We start from the raw sequence: 16,766 nt of genomic DNA, 5'->3' as shown, positions 1-16,766 counted from the left end.
GTTTGTTGACGGTTGTGCTTTCTGGCTTCACAAAAAGATAAGACTTTTGCTGCTTCTCCAGACTGTGTGATCCAGCCAGCCAGCAGGGTTTAGGTGTGCTTGTCAGCTAGTTTTTAAACACCCTGTGGTGGTGACAAAAGATGGCAGGAAATGGCAGGTGTGTTTAAACAACGGCAGCTAGTCCTCATGGATGCTTAGTTCGGATTGGGGTTTGATGTGCCCAGAACCTTCAGTGTTATCTAGAGATGAACTTAAGCGCTGTTTGAAAACTGCTCAAGGCAGGGGTCAGAGCTTGGAGGTGGAAGCCGTGGCATTTTTGCAGTTCCTTCCCTGCTGCTTTGCTGTTAAAATAATATGTGCTTTGTATGCTATTGAATGCCAGCTTGATGTAAGTTCTAAGACTCCCGGCCTTGGTTTTTGCACCTGAATCCTTGCATTGTTTGTTCAGTAGCTTTGGAAGTTGCTTAACACGTACACAAGGCATTTGTGTGCTCAGCACTAAAGGGACTCTTTTGGGGGGCTGAAGGAAGTGACCCCGCAGTGAAGATCTTGGATAGCTGAAGGCAGAACAGGGTGATGTGGTTCTCTTTTTTACTATATGTGGTTGCATATGAGCTTTTGTTGGGGGTGTTGCTGCTGTACAAATGGCATTTGTCTAGTTTGCTAGCAATAGATGGGAGAGTTTCAGCTGAAGCTTGTTGAAAGGATGGAAATGCTCCAGTATCTGTTCCCAAGAGTCAACGGGCTTTTGGAGTAATGGGGTTGGTCCAGTGATTTTTGATGGGAGGTTACCTGAAACTGTACCTATCTGGCTGGCACCCTGCCATCATGATCAGGAAGTGGAATTCAAAATTTGTTGCTGCACAGAGTCTGTTGTCTTGAAATATGTTAGCGTTTCCCGGGCAGAACGTGTAACTGTAAACATATACACATTCTCATCTAAATGTGAAAAGGGGCTTTTTGGGTATGCATGTTAGTGAATGGATTACTTGATGCCATGTGTCACCAGGCCCTTGTTGATGTGCTCACTGCCCCAAACTATTCAATGCTTTATTCACCATGTTCCACAATAAAATACCTATTTTTCATCTGAAATGTGAGGGGGCATTCCTGATAGCTGATAGCTGAGAACACACAGACTCTGGTTATAGATTCTGTCAGTGGGTTAATCTGTGGCAAGGCTGATGCTGGGGGGCTCTGCCTTTGGAGCAAAAGGTAGGACTGGCAGTGCGATCCAGTGCATGTTTGCTCTGGCATTAGTCCCACTGCAATAACAACTCTCCCAGGTAAGTGCGTATAGGATTGCAGCTTTAATTTTACTGACCTGTTTCAGGTCTACAGTTTTTATTTTTGAAAATTATACTATGGGCACCCAAAACCAAGCACCTACTGCCATTGACTCCAGTGAAAGTGATGTAAGCACTTGCTTAACCAACCAGAATCATAAAACTGTAGAGTTGGAAGGGACCCAAAGGGCTTAACTTTGCCTGGATTGCACCCTTTGTGTTTTGTTTTCTTGCTGTTTTTGTGTGATTATTAGCTTTGCTTGTAAGTTGCCCCGATAACTTAATGGCAAAGCAACTAATGTATATGATTAATAAATGAATACAGTAACTATGATTTGATACTGTTGTTGTCTACAGAAGGGTACTCTGAGCAAAAAAATATTTCTAGCCTAGTGAACAATGCCAGTGACTAAATCCTGAGATAAAAGGCAGAGGTCTCTCTTTGAACAGCTTTTTCAGAAGATGTTTTACAGCAGGGAGAAATACTACATTCCTAACAAGTTTCTTTAAAAATGAATATGAAATCTGGGTTTGAAATGCATGTGTCATAGGGAAAGATGTCCACAACCATACACAACGTCTGCAGTCATACAGCCAAATCAAAGTGAAAACTTACTGGCCTGTGTCAACATTATGACAGAAGATCTGTGCCCAAGTGTGCCCACTTAATGGTACAATGCCAATTCTCTTAAAGGTGCTTCATGTTGCTGGTGTGTACTGATTTATTCATTTTTTAATCTACTGCTTTACCTGCCATGGTCCTTACTTGAAATCTGTTGGACAACTTTGTTTTCAAGATTGGTATTTTGGAACTGAAATGGCCCTGGTGCAATTTAGAATGTCACATCTTATATGAAAACATGCTTTTTCAGCTGTAAAAAAATAAATTTGAAGTTGAGATTTCAAAACATTGGTGGGGCATACCATGAGACTGCATGGATGCAGGATTTGCTCATTAACATGTCATCTGGGTGTCTTACAGACTTTAGATATAAAATAAGAGGGTTTAATTGTCCTCTAATGAACATCGGAAAATGTTTGAGATACCAAATATCTTAGTGGATGTTGTTGCGGAAATGGCACTCTTAGATCTACTAAATCTCAGAGGAGTTATTGTGAGCATCAAGGTTTGCAAGTTTGTCTCCATGGGCCTAAGAGCATTCATATGAATGTCCTGCAGAGTGCTTCCTTTCTATGCTGCAACCAACACTTTGAATAGTGATATAATGCTGAACCAAGACATACTTTAGAGCTGAGAGGTTGTGTTATGAAATTTTTGGGTCCTTTCTCTTTGCCACGGTCATCAAGAAATGACACCCAGGCATGCTAGACAGAAAAAGAGAGCAAGCCTATGTATAAAGGGATGAGCTTGGTTCTCGGTGGCTCACTTGGAATTCTGTGGCATAATTTTGTGTTTGCAGTTGGGGGGGGGCAGACCTACGGTTTGCAAAACCTACTAGTCTTGGGTTTCATCTCCTTTACAGCTGGAGGGCGTCATTCATTATGCAGAAGTGCCATTTGGGTGATGGTGGGTAGGAGAATCACATCCAAGTTCCTAAGCCAAGCTTGCATGCATTCAGTGCAGAAATAAAGAAATAAAGGAAAGGGGGAGCAGTTTATTGTAATAGCAAGTGGTGGGTGCTGTGTCTTGATAGTTTATTATAACTATAGCCATGCTATCAAAACAGGTTAAGCAATAATTTTTCTTCCCTCCCCACAAGCAAAGAGATTTGTACCTTACCTAGTACCGTGTTTAGAGCTAGAGCATTAGCCACTTAAAAGTGTTCATGAAGAAGATTAAAAAGGATTAGGCAAATTAATGGAGAACAAGACTATCAACAGCTCCTAGCCATGATGGCTATGTTCCATGTCCACTATCAGAGGCAATATGTTCCTGAATACCAGTTGCCCAGCGTCGCAGGAGGGCAGTGTGCTGTGGCCCTCATGTCCTGCTTGCTGGCTTTCCCTAGACATCTGGCTGGCCACTGTGAGAACAGGATGCAGGACCAGATGGGCCATTGGCCTGATCCAGCAGGCCCTTCTTGTGGTCTCAACTCTTGTGTGTTTGTTTGAATGCATGCATGTACGTAAATGTGCAGGGTGACTATGCACCCCAATCTCTCCAGCCCTAACCTTGTACAGTGGTATCTCAGGTTACAGACGCTTCAGGTTACAGACTCCGCTAACCCAGAAATAGTACCTCGGGTTAAGAACTTTGCTTCAGGATGAGAACAGAAATCATGCTCCGGTGGCGCGGCAGCAGCAGGAGGCCCCATTAGCTAAAGTGGTGCTTCAGGCTAAGAACAGTTTCGGGTTAAGAACGGACCTCCGGAACGAATTACCGTAAGTACTTAACCCGAGGTACCACTGTATTAATTTTCATACTGCTCCAATACCATTTCATAATGAAAACTTCCATCTGAATTGGGAGCTGCTGAAAAAGCCCATTACAGGTCTTGGCTGCTGTGACACTGGAAGGTTTTTGACATCCTGGTTCTGCACGCTTGACACACAGAAGCCATACAAATCAGGAGCTAGTAAGCCAATCCCATTTTGTCGATTGCTGGCTGTCTGGGCCAGAAACAAAATTTGAAAGGTAAGCTGCTGCCTATCTGTACACCCAAAGCTCCTGGTTTGCATGTTATGTTTAGAACTGAGTGTAGGAATTCTCTAAGATTATTCAGATTTTCCAATACTTAAGAAAGGCTAAGATATCTGTAACTTTTGGGGGGGAGAAAATCCAATAATATTTAGTCCCTCTGTGAATGTAGCCTGTCTGGCTTGGATTTTTCATTTTGTTCCAGACACAATGCATATCCTAGAAAGCTAACAGACCAATCTTAAAATGTCTACTTGGAAGTAAGCCCCATTGATTTCAGTGAGATTTAACTCTCACAGAAATCTTTCTAGGATTGCAGTTTAAGCAAATGAGTGAAAACGTATTTAATGTCACAGTGTAAAGCATGCATAATTACTTTTAGAGAGCTGATTCATTTATTTTAAATATTGGAATCTCCAGTTGTCTTGGCATCTGAAAAAGAAAAGTTACGTGATGCCAATTTCACAGGTTAATCAGCTTGGACTTCGATCAACATTAATTCACCCAACCTCTCCCACTTTTTAATCAATCTGCTCAGTTGCAATCACTCCCTTTGCCTTAATTGAGCTTGCAATTAAACCTAATTTCCTCTCTGGAAAATGCCCCCCCCCCCCATAAAAGTTACTGATTTTGCAGGCTGGGTTGAAACTAAATCAGTCCTCACCCCCATCCATACTCATGGGAAGCTAGAGGGGTGTGTGGAGTGTGTTTCAGCAGGGCTGGTTAATGCCTTGATGGCTACCTGCCTGTTGTAGCTCTGAATTTATCAATATGCTTATTGACACAGTGTCAGTCCCTCGGTTCCAAAGGCTGGATAGGATTTCCACATAATCTGACCCAGGAATGGCACTCTTGGTAAAAAAGAGAGAAAATAGTCTAGAAGATAGATTTTTGGGACTCCCCTCCCTCTGGATCTTCCTTGATTGGCTACCACCAGGTAAATGAACTGGATGTGATGTTCTTGTCCTGTGGTTGTATCTGCAAAAATTCCAGTGCTATTCTAGGCTGTACCCATGGAAGTATAGTTGGACACAGGGGAAGTAATAGAACTGCTCAATTCTGCCTTGGTCCACTGGTGGAGGAACAGGGGTGCGGAGGGAGCGGACTGCCCCCAGCACCACCATTCTGGTAGGGTGCCATTGCGGCAGCTCCCCCGGACACGTGTCACCCCCCTGCATGCCAGGTGCCATGCCTCCAGAACATGTGTCATGCCCTCACAGGCAGCGTGCCACAACCCCGGGATGTGTGCCACACCCCCGCCTGCTCTCTACACAGTAGCTTCGCCACTGCCTTGGTCAGACCACATCTGGAGTACCGCACCCAGTTCTGGGTGACACAGTTTAAGAAGGATATTGACAAGCTGGAACGTGTGCAGAGGAGGGCAACCAAGATGATCAAGGGTCTGGAAACCAAGCCTTATGAAGAACGGTTGAGGGAATTGGGTATGCTTACCCTGGAAAAGAGGAGACTGAGAGGAGATACGAAAGTCATCTTCTAATATCTTAAGAGCTGTCACATGGAAGATGGAGCAAGCTTGTTTTCTCCTGCTCCAGAGGCTATGACCTATGTCAATGGATTACAAGAAAGGAGATTCCAACTAAACACCTGGAAGAACTTTCTGAGGATAAGAGCTGCTCAGAAGGTGGTGGACTCTCCTTCATGGGTGCTTTTTCAACAGAGGTTGCATGTCCATCTGTTATAGATACTTTAGTTGAGATTCCTGCATTGCAGGGGTTGGACCATATGACCTTTGGTCCCTTCCAACTCTATGGTTCTCTAATGCTTTATGGCTACCTGTAACCTGCTTCCTCATCCACACCTGTAGTCATCCAGTATCGGCTCATGGGTCATTGCAACACAATTGGTTAATATACTTGGGCTAACTTCCGGTGGTGAAACATTATGCAAACGTGATTCATTAATTTTATTTACCTATGATATGTTTTTGTACCCTGCTCTTCCTCTGATCCAGAGTACACTGTGTCATGCACGGCTCATGCTGGAGGAAGTACTCAGACTCAGATTTTGTGTTTTGCTAAAAATGTTAATGTCCAAATCAGTACGGTACATGGGACACTGGAGCAGCAGGTGCATGGCCTGACCAAGCAAGCGAAGACATTGGTCCATCAGCTAACATAACATAAGGAAGTGGTGCAGGCACAGTTTATGTGCAGCAAGCAAGATGCGTCTTGGGATTGACCAAGAAAGCAGGAACTCCTCCTAGTAAGCTGGACACAAGCTGTCTGTTTGTACTTGTCTGTGTCCTAGGTGACACAGAAGCTCGGAGCCAGACTGGGTGCCTCCTGGGTAGGCAGAGGTTCATCACTGGGGTTGCTGAAGGTGGTGGTGCCAAGCTCAGAGGTAGAGTGGGTGGTATTGGGACTGCGACTGAGGCTGGCAAGGGGTGGCTTGGCAAGGAGCAGCTGGGTGACAACCTCCCTGGGATCAGAATCCTCACCTACAGTGTCTTCCTCCAGCAGCTCTGATGTTTTGGGGGCAAGCTCCAACCTGATGAGTCCCTCAGCTGGCAACTTTTCAAGTTCCTCCCATCCCTTCTTCTGATCTGACCAGCCCCTTTCAGGACATCTCCTCGGGGCTTCTGACGTAGGACAGCTTCACTCAGTGAACCACTAGAACAACCATCTAAAATAAACAAGGCAATAAAAGCAAACCCTCCAAATGTCCCTATTTTCTAGGGACTTCCCTGATTTAGAGAAGCCATCCCAGTTTCTGATTTGATCCCGAAATGTCCCGCTTTTCCTTAGGACGTCCCTATTTTCATTGTAGAAATGTTGGAGGGTATGGAGTTAGCCAACCCCCAAGCCGCCTGGAGGCAATCCTGTATGGGAAAGTTTTTTAATGTTTAATGTTTTATTATGTTTGTATATATGTTGGAAGCTGTCCCCAGCGTGGCTGGGGCAACCCAGTAAGATGTGTGGTGTATAAATAGTAAAATTATCATTATGGATTGGGATGTTCATATTTTCATTGGAGAAATGTTCGAGGGTATGTAAAACCATTGCATTAGCAGGGCCAAATTCTACATTAGGAGAATCAGATATGATACATGGCGTCTACTTGACTTTTTCCATTTGATGGGCTGCCCAAGATACCTCAAGATGCTACAAGCAGCACCCTTACTTGGGCTTTCTTGCTGCTTGTGTTAAAGCTGATTCCTTACAGAAACTAACAACATGGGCCAAAATTCTCTCTGTGCTATTTCAATTCAACTGGACTCTCGTTGTGCTTCCATCCCAGGGACAATACAATATAAACCCCTTGCTGAGCCCTGGATCTATGGGTAGAGTATCCTCCAATATTTCTCTGATGAAAATAGGGATGTCCTAAGGAAAAGCGGGACATTCCAAGATCAAATCAGAAACCAGGGCAGCTTCTGTAAATCTGGGACTGTCCCTGGAAAATAGAGGAACTTGGAGAGTTTGGCAGCTGTTCCATTCAGAGGCAGCTCAAAATCTGCTGCCGCCTGAGGCAGAACATCCAAATGGTGTTCCCCACAGTAGTAAAATGACTGAATTAACAGGGAATGTGCTGTCTTGAATGGTACACCTCATCTGAGTCACTGTGCCTTAACGTTTAGGACCCGCCTTGGTTCCGATGGCAGCAAAGTTCAGGTGCTAGTCATAGTTTGCATCCCTGCAAAACAACAACAGCAGGGAGAGGTCTTGGGAGAGTTTCCCAATGGGAACAAGAGTTAAAATCCCCCCTGCAGGGAGCATGAGGAAGAAGGGCCATCCATGCAGTCTGGCGCCGCAGAGCAGTAAAACCGCCTTTGGGGAGGCAGCTTGCAAGGTGAGCCAGAGTAAACAGTACATCGTGCCTTAATCTCGAGCTGCCATCAAGATAAGGCAGCAGAGTAACCGCCACTTGCCTCGCCCAGTTGTGTGGGCTTTTTTCGTCAACCCACACCTTGGCACCAAGGTGTGTTACTGGCTCCTTTTGAATCATCACAACATCCGTTAAAAAGGAGACACAAACAAACAAGTGATTTTTAAAAAAATATGTGGGTGGCAGCAAACGTTCTTGCTGCCGCCACCTCCCTCCCTGACTTCCTTGTCCTGCTCTGCTGCTGGTGCCATCTGAGGCCTGCTGCTTGCCGGTTTGTTTACTAACACTGATGTGCTGTCCTTGTATAGCACAGGTGGCTGCTAGCGTTCGCTAAAGCTCTCTTGTCTATTTCTGGCACCGGCCACTTCGCTTGGCCTCTTTCTCTCTTTCATGTTGCTTCTGGTAATGATAATCGGGCAAGGAATGTCGTTCTAGGTTGGGAGCTGAGGGTGGCCTCCCCCCCCCCTTTGTTGGCACATCTGACCATGAGGTTTTGTTTAAAGGGGCAGTGCCCCACGGATATCAGAAGGGCCACTAATTAAAGCTGATGATTACTGTTATTACTCAGTCTTGCACTGTCTGGCAATCTTCAAAGCAGGTTTGGAAATAACTGCAACATGGACTGTAGAAATGTCTGCTTGGTTGAGATACAAATAGACGTCTCTTGCCACACGTTTCCTCTTGTTTATCACAGCAACATTTTGAAACACAGTTGGTCAAGAGTAGAAGAGCCAGATGATCCATGAAAGCTACCTGCTGATCACATTTCCTGCTCTTAGGTTTGCTTGTTACTCCTTCCAGTGTTAAAATAAGGAAAATGCACCCATAGTAAGGGATTACTGTATCACTGAGCAAGTAGTACTGATTTAGGAGTTCTGGTATAGTTAAATTATCCTTGCTTCCTTTTGAATCAGAGTCTAGCTAGTTGTAGTTGTAGTTGTAGTTGTAGTACAACACTCAAATCCCTAGACCACACTGGCTGCCCCGTAGCGAATCAAGTAATGCAATCGCAAAGAATCCCATAGTAGTATTGAAAGACTTCTGCACATATTTTCCAGAGAAGGGTTCTAGATATAGCATGTGCACCATGCAAGCAAAAGCTGCCTAGGATTGCATTGTCCTTTATCCTGATGAAATTGTGGACTCTGTGAGGATCACATTACCATTTCTCAGGTAAACTCCTAATGGCCTCAGTTCTCCTTCAATCCCAAAGAATATCTAGGTGGTGAAAGCAGTAAAACTGAGCTTGGCAAACAGTTCTTGTAATCTTGGGCTGACTTCTCCTGGCCAAGGTGTGGACAAAATTGCTGAGTTGCATCTTAATGACAGGCTTCAGCCCCAGAACTTCAAAAGCCCTTGGGGGCATAAAAGGGTGTTTAATGACCAGTTGGGAGTGCGCGTGTCTCATTATCTCAAGATCATTTCAGGCTTGCGAAATGATGATGATGCTTCTTAACATGGTTACTGCACCTGTTTTTCTGCTGCTTGCAGAAATTAAAGGGAACTGGCTCAATTAAGCCACGATCTGGGATGGAGACATTCTGGCTGCAGCCTGTCAGGGGGTTCCATCCTCATCTTTGCTGCAGATGTCAGCATCTCCGGTGTCGCTGCAGAGATGTAGCTCTGTTTATGCAAAGTACAGGCCTAGATAAATATAGTTAGCTCTGTGTTTGGTTTCTAAGGGGTATTTGTATGCTCATTAATGTTAATGCGCACATTTGCAACTAGATCTGAAGTTGCAGCTATGTAAACTCTGGACTCGGTAAGATAATGCACATTTATTCCCATTCATTTTTTTAATTGCTTTTTTGCATTAATGATTCAGACCACCTTGGTGCTAACCAAAATGAGCAATGCAGCTTTTGAAATGTCTGTTGTTGGAAAATTAGAGATTAAATGTGTTTGGAATTTTTGTTTTGTTTTTAAAATCCTGGTTTATGAACATGGTGTATGTTTCTGGCATGGTGGGTGCATGATTTAGTTTAAGGATGCTTAGGATAACACTTGAATAGCACCATTGAAGAGGGAAGTGAGTGGAAGGGAAGGCCAAGGAAATGACAGGGAACCTGACAGTGGAAGTATATTTTTCTGGTTACATACCCTGCAAGTGTCCTAGAAAAAACAGGACATCCCGTTTTCCCCTTGTGAGAGCATGGCTGCCATTTTGGTTGTGAAATCGAGCAAGATCTCGCATTCCTATTTTGGGACACAACATGTTGGAGAGTATGCTGTTATTGCTTCTTAGGGGCAGAATCTGTTTACTCAGTGGTGGTCTTCCTCACTTCCTGTAGAATCTTTGCAAAAAGAGCCACTTCTGTTTTCATGGAAACACTGGGAATAAAGTGGGAGTGGGCTGTACTTTTTAATATATATATATAACTAAGTAAGCACCCAACTGGTTTCATGAACCAGGGTTGTAGCCAGCCTTCTTTGTTGGGTGGCTTCTTCTTCTTTTTTAAAAATAGAATAATGAGAAATCATTGATTCCCTCATAATTGACATGAATAACTTTTTGTCAGTTAGAAAAGTCAAAAAGAGGACCTGTGTATATTTTTCTCTCAGTGCACTCACTGACTATGGCAGTCTGATGCACCCAAATGAATTTTAGAGTTGCGCTCCTTGAACAGCAATTCCCAGGCTACATAACAAAATTCTTTCTGAAAATGAAGGGAAGGGTGGGGCAAGGGTGGGGCACATATTTTTCAGGCCAAAGAGATAAATAGTTTTGTGTATAGTATAGTACAGTACAGTACAGTATAGTATAGTATAGTACAGTAAACTAGCTCACCTTTTGTACAGGTGGACTAGTTTGTATACACACTCACAGACCCCTCTCTATGCCCTGTCCGGGCAAACAAGAGGCATGATCAGAATTCAATGGCACAGTCCAGCTTGTGCCCCAGGAGGTCACGGTGGAGGGCCGGGGAAGGAGGATGTTTGGGGAAGAGTCCTAAGGGTCAGAAAGAGATGCCTGCAGGGCCATGTTTGGTTCCCCCAAGCCCAGGTTTCCTTGCCCTTCCTGTAAGGATCTACTATTCAAGAGGGGGAAATAAAAGAAACACACCATGCATTCCCAAGACCTTGGGCACACTGGCCAAAGGCAGCGTTGCTAATCTGGTCATTTTTCTTATAAGGGAGGAACTATATGGCCAAAACCTTGTTGGGATCTTGAAAGTTTTTGAGGAGCGTGCTTTTTCCTTAAACCATTTAGACAGCAGAAATCCGTTTTGGAACTTTTTACATCAGATCGTAGGGTTTGGGTGTGATGTCCTTGCCTTTTTACAAATGCCCCATCTAGGGGCAGTAAAATTCCCACTTTGATGAAGGAGATGCTTGAACATCATTGCACTGAAGTTTATGGAACATCTGGGATATGCTGAGCATATATGTTGGGTATTAGCCTAAAACCGCTTTAGAGCAGGATTATAGTCAATGGGAGCATTTGAGACTTAGTTGTAAATATAGCCAGGTTTTGAGTCATGTGACTTTTATATCTTTATAAGTGAAAGGAACTCCTGGAATTCAGCTTTCTCAAATCAACAGTAAAAGTGTACTCTGAATGTTGAGTTGGGGGTCTTCTGCTTCCACAGCAAAGGGGAAGGGGCTTTAATAAGCAGAGCCAGACCCTGCAGCATTCAAGAACAGTACTTCATCAGCCATTGTGAACCAAGTTTAGATAAGTTATGCTATTAACTAAGACCAGATATATAAAAGGGATCCTTTATGTATATCCGCGTATGACTGCTACAAAGCATCCATAAGTTGAACCAGGAAAGCTTTTGAATGTGCTTGTTCATGTGGTTTTCAGATGGCAGCAGGAAGGAGAGAGTGCCAATTTTCTCACTTGCATTTGCCAATTTAAAGACTGATTCATATAGCTGTTTTTTTTAACCTGCCAGCAATGGGATTGCCCTATTGGCAATGAAACTCATGCATGTTGCCATACTATAAACACCTGTCAGTGCCCTCACAGGATTAACTGGCCCAACGAACTAGTTAAAATTAATAGTCCACTCAAGGTAGCTTCAGTCATGGCATCAGCCTGTGATGTTGTCATATGATTCAGCCTTAAATTCATAGGAGATGTTAGGATCACAGTGCTGAGGATACATACCACCCAGAGGATATAGCCACTCAGAGTGGCTGGGGCAACCTAGTCAGATGGGCAGGGGACTACTGCTAATACATGTCTTTGAGACTTTACACCAGCCTTCCCCAATCTTGTGCTCTCCAGACGTTTTGGATTTCAGCTCCCATCTGCCCCAGCCAGGCTGGCCAGTGGTCAGTGATGATCAGAGTTATAGTCAAAAACATCTGGAGGGCACTAGGTTGGGAAAGGCTTCTCTACCAAGCTGAAGGCAAAATTGCACTGGGGTTTATACAAGCAGCATATGCCATTTGTTTACTCCTGCCTGATACTGTTGTTGACAGGTAGAAAGCTCTGTGCAACGGCATGATTGATGAGTTCAGTATGCATGGAATCTGCAAGCATGTTGTTGCCTGCGTTGGGTAGTAAAACAGCTGACAAGTAGAGTAATCTGGGATGCTTTTCTAGAGATTACCTAAGCATTAGAAAAATACAGCTACAACTGGCCATAATCTAAAACCTGCTGGAAGAAGTGGCACTCTTTTGGCACAAAGCAATAGGATACTTTGTGAATATCTTTGCGTTTGGGTTTGGGTTCATCCAGAGAGGCTTATGCATCACTAAGGAAGATGACATGTGAAAAGAGGATACAGATGTGCACCTGCTAATTGTGAAATAAATGACTGCAATGTAGCTAAAAAGCATAATCCACCTCACCCTAGTTGGGAAGACTGTGCTCAAGTGATGTGTGTGCTTGCCTAGTCTGCTCTCCAGCTGCTAACTGTGGATGGGCAGCTCTCCCTTCCTACAGTTCCTTATCTTTAAACTGGACTAGGACCGGACAAATGCTCAGAAGTCCTATCCCAGGCCTCTAGCTAGCTTCCAAACCCAACTCTCATCCTTTCTCCTTCTGAGCATAGAAAGCTGTGCAGAGAGATGAGATTCAATACTTGGCATAAAATGGCTTCAAGACTTTTTGCTCCTCCACAGCTGCACTGCAACAAACGATGCTACAGTTTGGCGCTTCCGGCCCTGGTTTTCAGAGGAACCCCTTTATCTTCCTTCTTGGAATTTGCATAGGATTTAGCTTTGCCAAGGACAAAATGAAGTAAAAGCAAGGGCAGTGAAATGTCCAGCAGCTGGTTGAAGTGTGAATGTGCTACAAAAGGCCGAGATCAGCAGCTTAGCTGCGAACATTGCAAAACTTCCTTCTCTCCTCCCTTTATTGAGGATGTCCCCATCTTTTCAGGAAAAGGTGGAATCACCTATGCAGGTTCTGGGGTATTTAGGCAGAGAGCTAGCAGGATGCTAATAAAAGAGCTGACAAAGAGCAGTAAAATCCTGCTAGTTGCTATAAGAAACAGCTCTCCTGGGAAATTTAAAATCTGCTGTATTAACTTTGCCTAAATCTCCAGGGTTGACACTTCCCATTCTGTCTGAGAAGGGAAGTGGAAGAAGGAAAGCCTTAGTTCTAGTTATCTCTGGTGCTTTAATATGGAATCTGTTCCAGTAATCTGTTTATGTCTTAAATTCTGCAATGTCCCTGTCCTTATCATGCTCCTATGGCACTGGGATGAAACTCTTGCCCTTGCTCTACAGATGCCAATGCATCAATACTTGTGGCACCTTTGCAATGCAAATGCCTTGTTTTGACAGTTTCTCTGCCTTTTGAACTTACCCCAGCTTTCAAAGCAAGCCATTGCAAGGATATTCTGATGCTAATGTTTTCAGTGAAAAAGTTGGTGTAGCACAAATGCTAGCAAACACTCAGGTGCTCCCGTCCTGCTTGTGGCTGGTGGGATATCAGTGGTGATGTTTGGTAGATGGTTTGGCTTTCAAAATTTTGCTCTCTCATTGTGCCTTTCAAACAACTACAGTCTGCTTTATTGTTTATCGACCAGCTTCTTCATAGTATTAGCCTGGCTTTTATTGATTGGCCGCCTGGCACTACCTTTCCCAAAAGAGCCGCTACATCTCAACATCTCTGCCTCACCCCCCCCGCCCCCAGTTGATTCTGCTTTGTGAAAATGGGTGGTTTTTGTGACTTTCATTCAGAGAAAATTATTGCCCTTTTCCTCTCTATATTTTTTAATTGCATTTTTGTTTATTCCAGGTTTGGTTGATTTGCACACCCACTTTTGGTTGCTCAATTCCATGAATGAATATTTTATTATTTACTACACTCAGTAAACAATATACATGTTCTAACGGTGTTGAAAACATCAATATTTAAAGCTGTTGTTTGAAGATTTTATATAAGCAAACTATTTTGCTGTTACAAAGCTGGAATAAATATTATAAATGGATAAAATATATATTTATATTTTTATATGGCCTTATTTTAACTAGCTTTTCACAATGGAGTGGGTTGACTGGAGAGCAGAGCCTCAGGCTGGGCTGCAAACTGAGCATCCTGCCAAGGACTGTTACACCCTGAGCTACACTTGCTTGGGGATCACAGCTCTTTGGATTGGGAGGCAAGGTGCCAAGGATCTGGCTAAGGTTTAAATTGCACATTGTGAGCCCAGGTTTTCCCAAACTCAGAAGATGGGAGAGATTTCCTGTTTAATAAGGTGTATTGCATGTTTAACAATGTCCATGAAAGGGTGGCAGGCAGACTTTACCTTTCAGCTGGCAAATATACAGGAGATGATGAAATAAGCAAGGAATGTTCCTGGGAGGTAAGCAGGTTGAAGGTCAGTTGCCTTAGGAACAGGAAGCACTTAACTGGAGCCAAAGAAAGGTAGCCTGAAACAGTGTCATTAAAGTGCAAAACCTTGTTTAAAGGAAAGTACCTAGTGCAAGATGGAACTGAATTTTCCAGTAGGGTAGAATTGGGTAGCAAACAGATTTAGCCATCATTCAGATTTGTTGTTCTTGTTGGCATTCATCTGTCTTGAGAGACCACGGAGTGCAGCACTGAAGTGACCTTCCTGGGATGCAAGTCTGGGCAGTGTGTATGGAGGTCCTGGGCTGCCCAGACAACAAGGTCCTCCTCTCAGGCTCACTGATGTGGTCCAAAGGAAAGCAGACAATATGTTGGGCACCAGTTTGGCTGCAGGAGTTGCCGGAAAGAGGTGTACAGTGGTACCTCGGGTTAAGAACTTAATTCGTTCTGGAGGTCTGTTCTTAAGCTGAAACTGTTCTTACCCTGAAGCACCACTTTAGCTAATGGGGCCTGCTCCGCCGCCACTGCACGATTTCTGTTCTCATCCTGAAGCAAAGTTCTTAACCCGATGTACTATTTCTGGGTTAGCGGAGTTTGTAACCTGAAGTGTACATAACCCAAGGTACCACTGTACAAGGCTTCATCCAACCATCTTAGGAACTCCACTTCCTTATTTGTGTAGGCTTTACTCCTTAGCTTTTTCTTTTCTCAAAGATATCCCACAAGTCAGCAGAGGTCTAGAACCAGAGTTTTCCTTCTTCTAGACATGCCACCGATCCAGGTCCCCTCACTTTCCTCTACCACACAGGCAGAAACCGCCTTATTGACTGTTGGGCGGCACTATTGCTCTCATCTGCTCAATCTGTCAGAGCCTGTCTTTGCATACAGAAGTCCCTAACTCACCAAGGGTTTGAGATCCACCTGTTACCTTCACCTGGTTTAGCCAGCCAGTCAAAGCCATTCCCGGGGTGTGGCTGCTGTCACATCCTGACAGCTTCTAAGAGTCACAGGTGACAGCTGAGTTCAGGGTGGGGATCAAAGGATTGTTGTTGTTGTTGTTGTTGTTGTTGTTGTTGTTGTTGTTGTTTTATTGTTCTATTTGGTGTCTTTTTTAAAACACACCTGAATAGCTTCAAAGCAGAACATACTTCTTATTCTTGCCCTTTTATTGGGCAAAGCACTGTATAATTCCCTTGCACTTCAACAGCCTCCAGCATTTGATTGTAACAGAATCCATTAAAATGTCAGCCAAGCTATTTAGCGATGAGCAGATGGGGCAGTACATACAATCTCAAAAGCAGGACTCCTGAATGAGTGACCCTGGGCCTTTTAGTTCTAAGATATGTATGTGAGGTAATTTCAAAGCCACCCCACACACTCTATGGGACGCGGGTGGCGCTTTGGGTTAAACCACAGAGCCTAGGACTTGCCGATCAGAAGGTCGGCGGTTCGAATCCCCGCGATGGGGTGAGCTCCCGTTGTTCAGTCCCTGCTCCTGCCAACCTAGCAGTTCGAAAGCACATCAAAGTGCAAGTAGATAAATAGGTACCGCTCTGGCGGGAAGGTAAACGGCATTTCCGTGCGCTGCTCCGTGCGCCAGAAGCTGCTTCCGTGTGCCAGAAGCAGCTTAGTCATGCTGGCCACATGAGCTGTACGCTGGCTCCCTCGGCCACTAAAGCGAGATGAGTGCCGCAACCCCAGAGTCGGCCACGACTGGACCTAATGGTTAGGGGTCCCTTTACCTTTACCTTTACCACACCCTCTGCACTCAGAAAGTGCCACAAGACCTAGTAATTGAGATTCTATCAGAGGCCATCCAACTTTAATAGTGTTGTAGCAACAACTGTGCCTCTATGATCTCATCTATAAAATGGACTTGGCGATATACTGTTGTTTTAAATGAAACTAGGTTCCAGCTAGTCATTTGTATGTGAGTGCTCTTGTAATCCATTTCAGGAGGGTTTTGCATGGAATGCTGTTCTGCATTCAATCTACGGAACATTTCCAAGTGTTAACACCGATGCTGAAGCCATCTGGATTTGTGTTGTACTGTAAATCACTTAAGGATGCCTCAAGGGAAGTGAATCATAAATGAAAGAATAATAATAATAATTTTCACAAAGGGCATGAAAATTGGCATTGGCATTCCCTGATCTGCCATTCAAATGTAAAACTTGCACATTGTTTAGCATCTCCCCTTCTATCCTGCATTAGCAGCAAATCAGATATTTGTAGATATCATTTGAGAAACAATCTGGAGAGGTGTAGGGTAGATCGGTC

At 44.1% G+C, this 16,766-nt stretch overlaps 1 protein-coding gene across 24 annotated transcripts in view; it reads left to right on the top strand.

Moving 5' to 3' along the window:
• PLEKHA6 (pleckstrin homology domain containing A6) overlaps positions 1-16,766 on the top strand; it is a 191,081-nt gene that overhangs the window by 61,178 nt on the left and 113,137 nt on the right. The gene's annotated exons all lie outside the window — the stretch shown is intronic.

This window comes from Podarcis muralis, chromosome 5 (assembly GCF_964188315.1).
Source record: "Podarcis muralis chromosome 5, rPodMur119.hap1.1, whole genome shotgun sequence".
NCBI lineage: Eukaryota > Metazoa > Chordata > Lepidosauria > Squamata > Lacertidae > Podarcis > Podarcis muralis.
The sequence above is the reverse complement of the archived record's forward strand: the minus strand, read 5'-3'. Positions and strand labels throughout refer to the sequence as shown.